General features: G+C 44.8%; 1 protein-coding gene across 2 annotated transcripts in view; it reads left to right on the plus strand.

The window, feature by feature from the left end:
* ASB18 (ankyrin repeat and SOCS box containing 18) overlaps positions 1–15,670 on the plus strand; it is a 77,777-nt gene that overhangs the window by 34,782 nt on the left and 27,325 nt on the right. The window lies entirely within an intron of this gene.

A 15,670-nucleotide genomic window follows, 5' to 3' on the forward strand; every position in this document is an offset into this window, starting at 1 on the left:
ATAAGATTTTAATATGCTTATGTTCAAATCAAACAGCCTGTTATTTTTTCTATTCATTTCATCCATTCTTTGTTCCCTTTTCCTCTTTATCTACCTTCTTCTGAATCAAGTATTTTTCATGATTCCACTTTATCTCCTTTTTTGATTTGTTACATATAACTTTTTGTTCCATTATTTTAGTAGTTGCTTTAGGGTTCATAGTCTACATCTTTATTTTATCACAGTCTGCCCTCAAGTAATGTTATACTATTTTATGTATAATATATAAAAAAACATATGACTATTCTTCCATTTCTCTCCTCCTGACCTTTGCGCTATTGGCATCATATATTTTACTTCTGTATATAAGTCCCAGAGTACATTGTTAATATTTTTGTTCAAACAGTCAATTATCTTTTATTGAAGTAATGAGAAAAAAGTTTGTATGTTTACCCATGTAGTTCCCATTTTCGGCTCCTTTCATTCGTTTGTATTGATTGAAAATTCCATCTGAGATCATCCTCCTCCTTCTTAGACAACTTTCTTTAATATTTCTTGCAGTGAAGGTCTGCTAGAGATAAATCCTTTCAGTGTGTGTATGTTTGGGAAACTCTTTGTTTCATTTGAGTGTTTGCAAGGCACTTTTGTTGGGTAGGGAATTCTGGGTTGACAGGCTCCTTTTTTCTTTCAGTGTTTTAGACACAGGACTCCACTGTCTTCTAACTTACATTTATAATGGGAAGTCTTCTATCCATCTGTTCTTTGTTCTTTTGGATATAGTATCCTTTTTTCTGGCTTTTATATATTCTCCTTATCACTGGCTTTAAGCAACTTGATCATGATGTATTTTGATGTTTTCTTCATCTTTCTTGTCCTTGAGAGTCATCAATTTCTTGAATCTGTAGGCTTATCAGTTCAGTTCAGTTCAGTCGCTCAGTCGTGTCCGACTCTTTGCAACCCCATGAATCGCAGCATGCCAGGCCTCCCTGTCCATCACCAACTCCCGGAGTTCACCCAGACTCACGTCCATTGAGTCCGTGATGCCATCCAGCCATCTCATCCTCGGTCGTCCCCTTCTCCTCCTGCCCCCAATCCCTCCCAGCATCAGAGTCTTTTCCAATGAGTCAACTCTTCGCATGAGGTGGCCAAAGTACTGGAGTTTCAGCTTCAGCATCATTCCCTCCAAAGAAATCCCAGGGCTGATCTCCTTCAGAATGGACTGGTTGGATCTCCTTGCAGTCCAAGGGACTCTCAAGAATCTTCTCCAACACCACACTTCAAAAGCATCAATTCTTTGGCACTCAGCTTTCTTCACAGTCCAACTCTCACATCCATACATGACCAATGGGAAAACCATACCCTTGACTAGATGGACCTTTGTTGGCAAAGTAGTGTCTCTGCTCTTCAACATGCTGTCTAGGTTGGTCATAACTTTTCTTCCAAGCATCTTTTAATTAGGTGGCTGCAGTCACCATCTGCAATGATTTTGGAGCCCAAAAAAATAAAGTCTGACACTGTTTCCACTGTTTCCCCATCTATTTCCCATGAAGTGATGGGACCAGATGCCATGATCTTCGTTTTCTGAATGTTGAGCTTTAAGCCAACTTTTTCATTCTCCTCTTTCACTTTCATCAAGAGGCTCTTTAGTTCCTCTTCACTTTCTGCCATAAGGGTGGTGTCATCTGCATATCTGAGGTTATTGATATTTCTCCCGGCAATCTTGATTCCAGCTTGTGTTTCTTCCAGCCCAGCGTTTTTCATGATGGACTCTGCATAGAAGTAAAATAAGCAGGGTGACAATATACAGCCTTGACATACTCCTTTTCCTATTTGGAACCAGTCTGTTGTTCCAGGTCCAGTTCTAACTGTTGCTTCCTGACCTGCATACAGATATCTCAAGAGGCAGGTCAGGTGGTCTGGTATTCCCATCTCTTGCAGAATTTTCCACAGTTGATTGTGATCCACACAGTCAAAGGCTTTGGCATAGTCAATAAAGCAGAAATAGATGTTTTTCTGGAACTCTCTTGCTTTTTCCATGATCCAGTGGATGTTGGCAATTTGATCTCTGGTTCCTCTGCCTTTTCTAAAACCAGCTTGAACATATGGAAGTTCATGGTTCATGTATTGCTGAAGCCTGGCTTGGAGAATTTTGAGCATTACTTTACTAGCGTGAGAGATGAGTGCAATTATGCAGTAGTTTGAGCATTCTTTGGCATTGCCTTTCTTTGGGATTGGAATGAAAACTGACCTTTTGCAGTCCTGTGGCCACTGCTGAGTTTTCCAAATTTGCTGGCATATTGAGTGCAGCACTTTCACAGCATCATCTTTCAGGATTTGAAATAGGTCAACTGGAATTCCATCACCTCCACTAGCTTTGTTCGTAGTGATGCTTTCTAAGGCCCACTTGACTTCACATTCCAGGATGTCTGGCTCTAGGTGAATCACACCATCGTGATTATCTTGGTCTTGAAGATCTTTTTTGTACAGTTCTTCTGTGTATTCTTGCCACCTCTTCTTCATATCTTCTGCTTCTGTTAGGACCATACCATTTCTGTCCTTTGTGGAGCCCATCTTTGCATGAAATGTTGCCTTGGTATCTCTAATTTTCTTGAAGAGATCTCTAGTCTTTCCCATTTATTGTTTTCCTCTATCTCTTTGCATTGATCACTGAGGAAGGCTTTCTTATCTCTCCTTGCTATTCTTTGGAACTCTGCATTCAGATGCTTATTATCTTTCCTTTTCTCCTTTGCTTTTTGCTTCTCTTCTTTTCACAGCTATTTGTAAGGCCTCTCCAGACAGCCATTTTGCTTTTTTGCATTTCTTTTCCATGGGGATGGTCTTGATCCCTGTCTCCTATACAATGTCACAAACCTCCGTCCATAGTTCATCAGGCACTCTGTCTATCAGATCTAGGCCCTTAAATCTATTTCTCACTTCCACTGTATAATCATAAGGGATTTGATTTAGGTCATACCTGAATGGTCTAGCGGTTTCCCCTACTTTCTTCAATTTAAGTCTGAATTTGGCAATAAGGAGTTCATGATCTGAACCACAGTCAGCTCCTGGTCTTGTTTTTGTTGACTGTATAGAGCTTCTCCATCTTTGGCTGCAAAGAATATAATCAATCTGATTTCTGTAGGCTTATACTTTTCATCAAATTTGAAAAATTGTTGGCAATTACCTCTTCACATTGTTTTCTGTATGACCCCTCCTCTGCCTCAGGGAGTCCAGGTGCATGTATGTTATACCACTTGGAGTTGTCCCACAGTTCATTAATACTCTGTTCACTCTTCTCTTACGTAATTGATTTATCATTTGTTCTGAAATCCCTGATCTGCCATTAATCCCATGTAGTGTATTTTTCATCTCAGACACTATAATTTTCAACTATAGAAGCCCAGTCTTAGGTCTTTTTAAAATACCTTTCTTGTCTTTACTTAACATGTTTAGTCTTTCCTCTAGTTTCTCAAACATACAGAATATAATTAAAATAACTATTTTAATGTTCCCATCTATCAATTCTATCATCTGGGTATGAATAACATTTTCTTTATTTTAACTCTGTTCCTTTTGTAAATTTCAGATTCACCTAGGCATAATTTGTGAGAGATAAGATATACAGATATAAAATTCAAAAGTAGAAATGCTTATGAATACATTTCTCAATGATTTTTTAAAAGCTATAAGTAGATAGCCATTCTGCAGGGATACTAAATGGAGATTAACCTCTGCCTCATTTTAACTTACAGTTTCTATCGTTGACACATTTGGTAGGTGATTTGCTGCTGTACAAGGTTGCCATCTGATGACAGAATTATAGAAACCCCATCTACTTTCAAAAAGTACAGCTCTAAGTTTCATTATTGAGTGAACCATTCTGACAAGCATTCAACAGCCAATTGTTGAACTCTAAGAGGTGCTGGACTTATGTTCCATTATAGTCTATTTCCTCAAGATGCTTTCAGTTTCAAGGGAGACAAAGGTAGTTTACATCAGTGTGCTAGACTCTGGGCCAAGGGCACGCAGAATACACTATGTGCATGGAAGTCGAGGTGTGGGCTGGCATATTTCAACAGGAAATTTTCTAGGAGACAAAGAGGCATCAATTGTATTAAAGGATATAAACCAACCAAATCAAAGCAAAAGAAAATGAGCAAATTATTAGGCAGTTTTACATTGATTTTATTCAGTTTTGATATTTTTATACCTTACAATTTTATCTGTTAGAAGTACATATATTGCTACATTTGAGGTCTAGGTCGAACTCTAGCAGTGCAAGCCTGGGCAAGTTATTTATCTGTGTCTTGGTGTTCTCATCTGTAAAACAAAGATAATATTTGAGCCTCGTACATAGGGTGACTAGGGGAATTAAATGAGCTAGTATATGGAAAACGTTTAGATGAGCACCTGGCATGTAGTTAAGAATTATGTAGGTGCTGACTACAATTGTTGAGGTCTCTTGTATAATCTCTGCGCTATCTCATGGGAATTGAAACAATATTTCACTAATTTTAATTAATATGGGGTTTTGTGGTTTCTTTGTCTCCATATTTGTTGGTCGTCTATGATTTATTTACAGTAATGTTCCTAGTTAAGAGCATACTCCCAATTTCAACAGGTTCCTATGGAAAATATAACCCATTTGATGGTATTCCATGTCTAGGAACACATCATGCTTCCCACCCTCCTCAAAAGTCATATCTATATTCAGTTTTGTTCAAAATTAACTTCTATAAATGTAGCATGGTATCCTGGATTGGATCCTGGAGCAGAACATGAACATTAGGGGGAAAGTGGTGAAATCCAAATAAAGTCCACAGTTCTGTTAATAGTATTGGATTGATGTTAATTTCTTAATTTTGACAAAGGCACCATGATAATATATGATGTGAACTTTACAGCAAACTGGGTAAAGGACATTTGCAAATTCTCTGTATTATCTTTTCAATTCTTCTGTAAATCTGTAGTAATTTTTAAATAGAAAGAATTTTAAACACCAAGTTTGCTTCATACCTTGGACTCAAATCTATCTTCCACCTTATAGTCTTAGGAAAAAATGTGGCTTTTTACTAGGAAATAAGAATGTATCACCTACTCAGAACACAAGGTATTGTGAACCCTAACAGCAGCCCTTAAGACAAGCCAACAGGCTTACCTTTGGTTGTGATAAGGAGCCGAGGCAGATGCAGAGCTACTCAGCTTACACACTGTGCGACAGAAACTCATTTCCTGACTTCAGCCGCTTTTGCAGACATCATTCAAATCCAGTACATTGCTTAATAAAGACTCCTAAAATGCCTTTGTATTAAGACGGGGCTTTGTAAAACCCCTTCTCTTTTGTCTTTCTCTTCCTCCTCTTTCTTCTTTTTCTTCTCATTTTCCCTTCTGTCTCCATGTGTTTCTCTACATGAGTCTTTCTCCCTGGTGATTTCATTTGACAGTCTTGACTTATTTAAATCCAAGTTATTGAGGAAAAGTTTAAGATAAGTGAGGAACACAGCATAAGTTCAGGCAGAACTCTGCAACAGCTGACTCAGAATCCCTTCAGTATCAATGATTTGATGGAAGATGGTGGTGGGTCCCACTGAACACCTCTACAATAACATAGCCAACTCCCTTGAAGGATGAAAGTTAACAGATGTCAGAGAGGGACTGAGATTTAGACTGCGGCTTTTCAGCTCTGAAGAGTCCCCCTAAAGTCAGACTCCGAGGAGGTCTGGCTTCAGGTAGTATAAACATTATCACTTTGACAGGAAAGAGCTACTTTTTCCAGAATCTTTTTATACATAGTAGATTTTAGGTCATCCTTAATTTTTTTACCTTTCAGTAGAGAGGGGGTCGTTGACCTACATACAGAGCCATTTCATTTTCTAACTCTTGATGACAATGGTCTCCACACCTAGGGACCCAGTTCTGTTCCAACCCCTTTTAGTCAGCAATTCTCCATGGGTGCAGGACTTTAAAACCTTTGAGTCTCTGAGTTCCTGGGATTAAAAAAAAAAAAATTATCTGTGCTTCCTTCCAACCTGCAAGCTTCAGAATTCAGAATTCAACACACAAAAAGGGATATCAGAGCTTTAATCTAGGAACCTTTTGAAGAGATTTTCCCAAAAAGAAAAGTTCCAGTAAAGTTACTCTCTTCACGTTAGTAGCCTGCATGCCAGTCTCGCCCTATTTATTACCAGATTCCTCTCCTTGACCCTTTTTAAAATTCTGAGATAATTAAAATGAGAGAAAAATTAGCAGAGTCCTGATTTTTTTCTCATCTATAGCTGTCTCAATTTATACAAAAGTGAGGGGAATTTGCTTCCTTCATGAGCATGTTAGTAAAAAGCTTGCACATTTACTTCTTTGTCCCAGCTGTGTCAATTCAACTAAATAAAAGTTAATTTAAAGCCAGAATTGGACTTGTGCAAGCAGCTAATTATCTTAGGAGGAAAAGATTATTGAAAAAAAATCATTGGGCAATTTTTCTCTAACTCAAACCTGGCAGGATGAAATCTGGGCAGAGAAAAATGAAGTGTGCCTTTCCCTGAGGCAAGAAAGGTACTTTCTGGGCAGGATTTGAGCAGGAACAATTATTCTGAGTCCTCACCCCAGTCCCAAAGCTTCTGCCTAATAACAAGAGGTTTAGTTGCATGAGCTCTAGCTCATGGGCACTGATGCACAATCCAGGAAACAGTCCACTTTCTACAATCCAGATGAGTGACTGACTCATTATTCATGTGGAGAGGAGAAAGCATGATCTGGTCCAACAGGACTTTGCGGCATCTTGAGGAATACTAAAGAACAAGGTGTCAGTTAGGGGCTGCCCCCATTGGATAATTTGATATTTGTACAAGAACTTCACATTCTGAATACCTGCAAGTGTCTGACTTGCTATGATCCTCCCCACAGGCTTGCAAGGCATGGTTATTCCCAGTTTACAGGTTAGAAAGCTGAGGCTCACCAAGAGCCTATGTTTAATCAGTAAAATGGAAAAACATGGGCTCTTGGTAAAACACTACCAAGTGGAAACCATCAGAGCCAGGTTCAAAAGCCAGTATCGGCTCTTCCCTGGTGACCTAGTGGCTAAGACCCCCCCCCCCCATTCACAATGCAGGGGGCCCAGCTTCGATCCCTGTCAGGGAACTAGACCCCACATGCCACAACTAAGGGTCCACATGGAGCGACTAAATATCCCGCATGCTGCAACTAAGACCCAGCACAGGAAGACAAATAGATCTTTTTTTTTAATTGAGTTAAAAAAAAGAAAGCCAACGTCATAAGAGACATGGATGTTGAAAGATAACTTCTCCCTTGTTAACCTAATCTTTTTCAAAAACCACTAATTGTCAGAAAGTAGCTCTGCTCATCTCTCATCACGACCTTTCAAACATGTTCTGTCATAGGTTTATCCTCTTTCCTTGCCACTTCTAGGATCTCAGGCAGATTCCTCACCTTTCTGGTTGCTTGCCAAGTTCTGTTTGAATACATACAACTCACTATTAGGAATTAAAACAGGTAATCCAGGCCAAATCCAATCTTTACTCTCTGGGCAAAATCCTTGATTAGACACCTCAAGAAAGATATACAGATGACGAATAAACACATGAAATGTCCTCAACATCATTAGTCATGAGGGAAAAGCAAATTAAAGCCGTGAGGAAATATTCTTTATGTCACAGTCTTTAGGATGGCTAAAGGCAAAAAGACAGACACCACCAAATGTTGACAGGAATGTGGAGCAACTGGAACTCTCATACATTGTTGTTGGGAGTGTATAATGATGTAATCACCTTGGTAAACTGCTTAACCATTTCTTTTAAAGTTAAATATATACCTACCAGCAATTCTGCTTCTAAATATTTATCCAAAAGAAATAAGAACATATGCCCACATGAAGATTTACATGAAGATGTTCATAGCAGCTTTATTCATAATAGCCAAAAAGTCAAAATGCCCATCAGTATCAAAAAGAAAATGAATTTTAAAACTGTGGTATAGCTATACAATTACATGTGACTCATAAATAAAATAGAATGAGTTACTTGTGAACACAACAATATAGATTAATGTCAAAGACATGTTACACTAAAGAAGCCAGACCCAAAAAAAAAGTAGAAAATTATAGAAAAGACAAACATGGGGGAGAAATCAGAATCATGGCTGCCCGTGGTGACTGACCAGTAGCAAACACAAAGGAGCTTTTTGGAGATGAAAACATGCTACATCTTGGACATCCCCCATGGTCCAGGGGTTAACATTCGGCCTTCCAGCGCAGGGGATGCAGGTTCAGGGTTAACATTCGGCCTTCCAGCACAGGGGATGCGGGTCCAGGGGTTAACATTCGGCCTTCCAGCGCAGGGGATGCAGGTTCAGGGTTAACATTCGGCCTTCCAGTGCAGGGGATGCGGGTTCAGTCCCTGGTCAGAGAACTAAGATCCCACCTGCTGTGAGGTATGGCCAAAAAAAATTGTTTCATATGCTCTGTCTTTATGTCAATATGCAAATGCCATAGCGTATGTCAGTATGCTACGTTGATTACACACACCCTTTGCCAAAATTTGTGCAGCTGTACTCTTCAGACCTGTGCATTTCTGTATACAAATTTTACTTCACCTAAAAAATATATAAAAACATGTATATAAAACTTTTCTCTCATACAAGAGACACAAATGTAAAGAACAGACTTTTGGACTCTGGGAGAAGGCGAGGGTGGGATGATTTGAGAGAATAGCATTGAAACATGTATATTACCATACGTGAAACAGATCGCCAGTCCAGGTTCAGTGCATGAGACAGGGAGCTCAGGGCTGGTGCAGTGGGCTGACCCAGAGGGATGGGATGGGGAGAGAGGTGGGAGGGGAGTTCAGGATGGGGAACACATGTACACCCATGGCTGATTCATGTCAATGTATGGCCAAAACCACCACAATATTATAAAGTAATCAGCCTCCAATTAAAATAAATCAGAAAAAAGAAGCTTTTATCACATACAAATCAAAGTTCCCCCACCCCCCATCTTTTTGGTGACTGTTCAGTCATTCTCTTCTCCAGAGGTAGCTGGGGTTCACATCACAACCTAAAAAGAGAGTTGTTGCTGTTCAGTCGCTAAGTTGTGTCCGATTCTTTGTGATCCCATGGACTGCAGCATTTCAGCCTTCCCTGTCCTTCACTATCTTCCGGAGTTTGTTCAAACTCATGTCCACTGAGTCAGTGATGCCATCCAACCATCGCATCCTCCGCTGCCCTTCTCCTTTGGCCTTCAATCTCTCCCAACATCGGAGTCTTTTCCAATGAGTCAGCTCACTGGAGAATACTCTTGAGAGTCCCTTGTACTTCAAGGAGATCAAACCAGTCCATCCTAAAGGAAACCAACCCTGAATATTCACTGGAAGGACTGATGAAGCTGAAGCTCCAATACTTCGGCCAGCTGATGCGAAAAAGAGAGCAGAGTCTTGTATTTAACTTCTCTCCTCCTTCTTCTCCCCTCACTCTGATGCCTCTGGGTTTCCCCCTTCATCCAATGCTGGGGCCAGGGCAGAAGAGGAAGGTTGCCCATTTCTTGTTGAGGAGGGGATACTAGTGAAGCTTCCAGAAAGTCAGACACTCCTTCAGTGGAAAGCAGGACAAACAGTGGAACTGAATTATCGAAGTTAGTTCCTTCAGTCATTCCTCAGTCCACCCAAATGCAGAATTTCGCTTTCAGTTTGCAGGGTGGTGGGGGGAGACACGGGGAATTTGCCTAAAGTATCGTTAGCAGCCACAACCATTGAACGCTTCAGAAGCAAATTAAATGGCAGCCATTGCTCCAAGGGAAACCATAAGAATAGACATGGCTGGGCAGTTTCCCTCTCTATGCTCCCTGCTACCCTTCAGGATTTGTCCATTCGTATCAGCTATTTCAATTGTGGACATCTATGCTTGACAGTCTCACAGCCGAGCATCCTGGGAGAAAGGGAGGAGAAGAAAATACAGAGCAGAAAGGGGCAGCGGCAGGGCCCAGAGGAGAGGAGAGGCAGAAGGTCCAGACAAACCAAGTGGAAGCTGCTCCTCCATCAGAGTCAGGGCAGCAGCTTCCCCATCCTTCACCTGGAACCAGCCAGGGAGTCCATGCACAGAGGCAGTCTCCTTGAGATGGCTTCATTAGAAAGCATGGCTGTATTGTCCTCCCAAGTCTCTCCCCCACATTCCCTGTGCACCAACCTAACCCCCGCCCCCGCCCTGCCCTGCAGTCCTGCCTTGCTCAGCATCCAGCCACACTGCCTGCCCTCATGGATGGACCCAGACTTGGCCCCAGCCACCCTGCCCCAGGGACGTGTCTCCAGCCCATCTGCCTCCATGTCAACTCCAAGGAGGAACAGTAGTTTAATGATGATTCGACAAGACTGCTTCATGACACCCATTACTCTCAGCAAACACACTGGCCACAAGGGGTTCAGGCGCAAGCACAGGAGAGGACAGTGAAGGGCAGCTGGAGGGTCCAAGGATTTCCAGCAAGTGAAGCTGTTGCTCCGGAGATAGATGCTGAACCCATCTGAGAGGGCTTGAAAGGAAGGTCTGTTTTCCCTCCAAAAACATGTAACTGACTTTTGTGAATTTCACCGTCTTTGATCGTTCTTTGTCCTTGTTGTTGCATTGATCCTTGGATACCATCATCCTCTGACGACTGTCGAGTCATTCTCATCTCCAGCAGTAGCTGGGTTCACAGCTCAATCAGGAGGTTCTGACTTGACTATGGGCTCACCATCCTCTCCCAGGTCTCTACCCTTGAGATCACTGCTTCAAGCCTCAAAAACCACATCCTCATGGAAAACCAGAGAGAATGAAATCTCCAGTGCAGACTTGCCCAGAGGACTGGGCGAGAAGCAGGCTCCTGTTCCTTGCCCACTAGCACAAGGTCCTCCAGCCAGGCGATGTCCCCAACCTTCTGTGCCTTCAACGTCCTGTCTGAAGGTGTGTCCAGGAGCCCTGCGGGGGGCTCAGAGAGGAGACCCTGCCCCCTGCCTTGACCTGGGGTACAGAGCATGGCAGATGCTCTCCACTTACTGAATGGACCAGTGAATGAAAGGTTTAGAGAGAACTTCTGGGAAATGCCTAGTGCCTTGCCTGGCTCTCAGAAGGTGCTTAACAAACAGTACCTATGGGAGGAGCAGCAAGGCGGGATGACAAAGGACTAAGCCAGACACAGCAGGCCAGCCTCTGCTCTGCCACCCCCTGGCTGGATGGCCCTATCTGAGTCACTGGTCTTCTCCTGAGCCTCAGTTTCCCCACATACAAATTCCACCTACACTGCAGACTCGTCACAAAGCCTAAAGATAACATTCTTCTAGAAATAAATTAAAAGGTCACATGCTGGGGAATGCACTGAAGTCCCAGCTCAGAACCAGAGGCTATGAAATACTACTTTTCAGGGTTTTGTGCCACTGGAGGGGTGGGGAGGAGGGAAGCTGGAGAAGGAAAGCCTGAGCAGGCTCTGTCTCGTGGGGTGCAGGGCAGTTTGGCAGGTGGTGTGAGCGGGTAAGGAAGAGGTGGGCACTGAGGAAGCCGGGCTGAGGCGCTCGGCACCATCTGCATCTGCCAGGTGAGCGGGAAAGCTGTGCTTCGGAAAGATGCTGGAGGTGCCTGGGAGCTGTGTGCCAGACGAGGGCTGGGAGGCCTCCTTCTCTCTTTACAAATAAGTCAAAATGACATTAATTCAACTGCCCTTGATGGGTTCATCTCTATTAACTCCTGCCTTTTGGCTCAAGCCACTTTTTCTGTGTACTGTCAACCTTGGGCCCCGTAATGGCTTGTCACCATGATCATCATCAAAGATGGGGATGAGGGATGGTGGGGGGTAGGGGAAGTGTTTGCCCAAGTTGCTTCGTATCAGAGGCAGTTCAGACAACAGTGTCTCCTTCATCTCATAAGATAGAGACAAGTCATTTTGACACGGTCGGATGAGAACGCACCCTTGATTCCTGACAGTGACCGTCCTACACTGTCTGCCACCAGGGAAGCCCAGACTGTCTCCAGGCCTTCCGTATTGTGTCTCCCAGAACAGCAGGATATCTGATCGAGAAAACCTCACTTGGAGGAAAGAGCTCAGCCAAAGCAGAGCTTCCCACACAGTCCTGCAGAGGCTTGGGGTACGCCTTCCTGCTGGGCCATTTCTTCCTTGACTGGAGATGCTGACAAACACAAGGTCAGGTCTTTCAGGTCCCCGAGACCATTAACACTGCTCTGCTTGTCACTAAGGACCCTCCACCCACCCTGCTCCCTCGACTCTCCTCTCACCTCCTCAGAGGTGCTGCCCTACAGCCTTCCCAAGACCTCTGCCTACACCTGGACAGATCAATGGAAAATCTGAGCACATTCTGGAAACCTGGAACGCTGAGCTGACATTCTTAGAATCCATGAGCTGCTGCTGTGGCTGGCAGGGGATGGTTCTGTTATTAATAACCTCTGCTGTTGTTCCGCTGTCAAACTGCAACTCTGAGTCACTTTGGAAAGTAAATTTGAAAATACCGGCAGGCAAAAAGGAAATAAAATCACCCTTCACCCCACCATCCAGAGGTGAACACGTTGGCGTGTATGTTTCCAGGCTTTCTTCCCATGCATATACACGTTTGCTTTTTTTTCATAGGAGCGCTCGATGCTGTTTCAAACCTGGTCTTTACACATGACCACTGCAGACAGCTTTCCATGTCATTAAACAGGCTCCCACGCCTTCATTTTTAATGACTGCCCACTGCGTGCCAGCAGAGATGTGCCCCAGTCAATTCATTGTGTTGTTTTTCTCTCGTGCCCGTGGTCTGCAACTTACATCACAACCTGCTCTAAGGAAGTGCCAAGATTTAGCCAATTAGAAGCTCTTCGTTAAAAATGAAAAGAGTATCCTTGGTCCTCCAGAGGCTGGGCCAGTGTCCTCATTCTTCTGAAAGGTATCTTTGTTGCAAAGAGCAACCTGGCCATCAGCCTGTTAGGCTGTGGACGTGGAAAAGAGACCCACTCGTATTTCCCGGTGGACTTCTTCAGAGAGGCTGGGCTGCTTTAAAAAAAAAAAAAAAAACAGAGCAGGAGAAAATGTTTGGTGATTGTTTGTGAGCACACACAGGCTCAGTGGCAAAATGAGACGGAACCTTTGATTTCTAACCTCCTGCTGCACTGTTCAAAATTCCTCCCAGAGAGGCACGGAGGAAGCAAACTGAAGCACTCTGATTGTCAAATTTGCATCCTCTCTTAGCTGCCTATTGTCCCAAAAGACGCTTCACATCTAATCATACTTGTTTGTAAAGATCTTTCACCCAAGACAGACCACTTCTCAAGATACTGCTGACATGGAAGACAGAGAAATATGGAGAGAGGATTTAAAATACTGCAGGTCCCTGGGTAGAACTGTAAACAGATTTAACACCAGCGGCTTCCAGCCTGGAAACCCTCAAAGGATCCGGTGCAGAGTCCCAGTCAGGTAAATAACAGGAAAAACAGCGGCCACACAAAGGAAAACTGAAAGACGTTCACTAAGGAAATGCATTTGTTCAACATGCTTTTAGAGAATACCAGTAGTGGGCCAGCCCTGCCCTAGGTGCCGAGAAGCAGAAATAAAGACACGTCCATTTCTATACCCAAAGAGCCAACCATCTAAGAGAGAGGTCAGACGTGCCAGAGAACACTTGAAACACTGGTGTGACAAAGGCTGTGCCCGGAAGGAAGCAGGAAAGGACTACACCGGGCAACAGGATGGAGAGGCAGTCCCTTCCTTAGACACATGGAAGTAGCAGAGGGCGGTCATGCAGAAACAGACTCTGCCAGGTATCACGGCCGCCTCACCGGCACAAGGCACGAAGGACGGCTGTTGCTGAGGGAATTTGCACTCACTGAGTACAGTTGGGGCAGACTGCTGAGGACGAGAGTAGAAACAAGACCTCTGGGGACTTCCCTGGGGGTCCAGTGACTAGGACTTCACACTCCCCATGCAGGGGGCCCGGGTTCAATCCCTAGTCAAGGAACTAGATCCCACATGCAGCAACTAAGAATTCCTGTGCCGACAACTAAAGATCCTGCATGCCACAGTGAAGGCTGAAGGTCCCTCAGGTCGCAAATAAGATTCGCCACCACCTAAATCATCTTAAAAAAAAAAAAAGAAATAGGATTTCTTGGGAATGGTGATCAACGTGTGGAACAGTCACTAATGGGCAAGGACTGAGGAGCCGGCCTTCAGTCCCAGGAACTGTGGACCAAAGGGCGCTGAGGACCCGTGGAACGCAGGGGCCAATCTCCACGACTGGGGTTTCCTCCAGGGGCCAAGTGGGGAAGAGAGGCAGATGGCGGATGGCTGCCCATAATGTGGCCAGCTGATGCAGGGGACAGCCATGACCCCTCCACTCAAGGGAACCGAGGATGTTGAGAAGAGAGAGTGAGAGAGCTGCCCAGGGAAGGAGTGAAGCCAGGAAGGGCTGAGCGGGCCAGGGGCCAATGGGCCAGGACTCAACAGAGCAGAGATGAGGAGGGCACCAACAGGAGGGGGGAGCTACAGGGACCAGGGTCTTACCCTCTGCAGCCAGCATGCAGGCCCATCAGACTCCAAAGGTGGAGCAAACACCAGGGCAGAAACATCCCAGGAGGAGACCCAGGAGTAGGGGCTGAAGTGATGCTGGTGTCCTGTCAGTGCCCACGAATGCCACGGGCCAGCAGAATGAAGGAGGGGCTCGGGAGGGTCTGTGAGACTGTCTTGCTCTCAGGCTGGGCCAGATTGGGTTAGTTCCCCACCAGTGTCCAGGGCCCCGGCCCAGTGGGCTTGTCAGCAGCTGCCACCTGGGCTTAGGTTGAGATGCTCGAAGTCCTCCCCGGTGTATAAGAAGCTCTAAGAACACTGCCCTCTTGGGAGAGCAGCCTTGGCACCGACCTGAGGGACCTGAGGCGGCAGGAGACACCCACCTCTGGGGAAGACTGGCTTCCCCTGCGAGCCAAGGAAGCCCCAGAAGCACGGTGGGGCTTAGCTACTGCCAAAATCCACAGGCCGTTCCGGGAGAGTCCAGTTGAAACACTGATGGTCCTACAGTTAGGCACGGTTGCGTGTTTTGCCCACACTTCCAGTCCTGTCTGAGGACACCCCAGGGCCAATCCGCCGCCATGTCCTGAGGGACTGATAGATGTCCTCCCTAGGAACAGGGCAAGCCTTGCCTCACACCATCACCACAAGCAGGGGAACACGTCGGCTGATAAACAGCCCAACAGTTTAAGGGGCCCTCCTTACAACCGTGACTCCCAGGTCCTCAACTGCCCTCTGTGACAAAGAGCCCAGGTTATTCATGTTTCCAGCATTTGAACCATATTACCTTTTCCATGGCGACTCAGATGGTAGAAGAATCTGCCTGCAATACAGGAGACCTGGGTTGGATCCCTGGGTCAGGAAGATCCCCTGGAGCAGTGAATGACAACCCACTCCAGTATTGTTGCCTGGAGAATGCCATGGACAGAGGAGGCTGGCAGGCTATAGTCCTGGGGTCACAGAGTGGGACACAACTGAAGCGACTTAACACACAGGCATACGGTGCTACTTTGGAAGGTGTGTGCTGTGCTTAGCAGGGCAGCCATGTCCAACTCTTTCAACGCCATAGACTGTAGCTCTCCAGGGCCCTTCTCCATGGTTACCATGCTCTTCTCCAGGGTATCTTCCTGACACAGATGGAACCCACCTCTCTCAGTAGTCACAAAATACAAA

Source organism: Ovis canadensis, chromosome 1, assembly GCF_042477335.2.
Source record: "Ovis canadensis isolate MfBH-ARS-UI-01 breed Bighorn chromosome 1, ARS-UI_OviCan_v2, whole genome shotgun sequence".
In the NCBI taxonomy this organism is placed as follows: domain Eukaryota; kingdom Metazoa; phylum Chordata; class Mammalia; order Artiodactyla; family Bovidae; genus Ovis; species Ovis canadensis.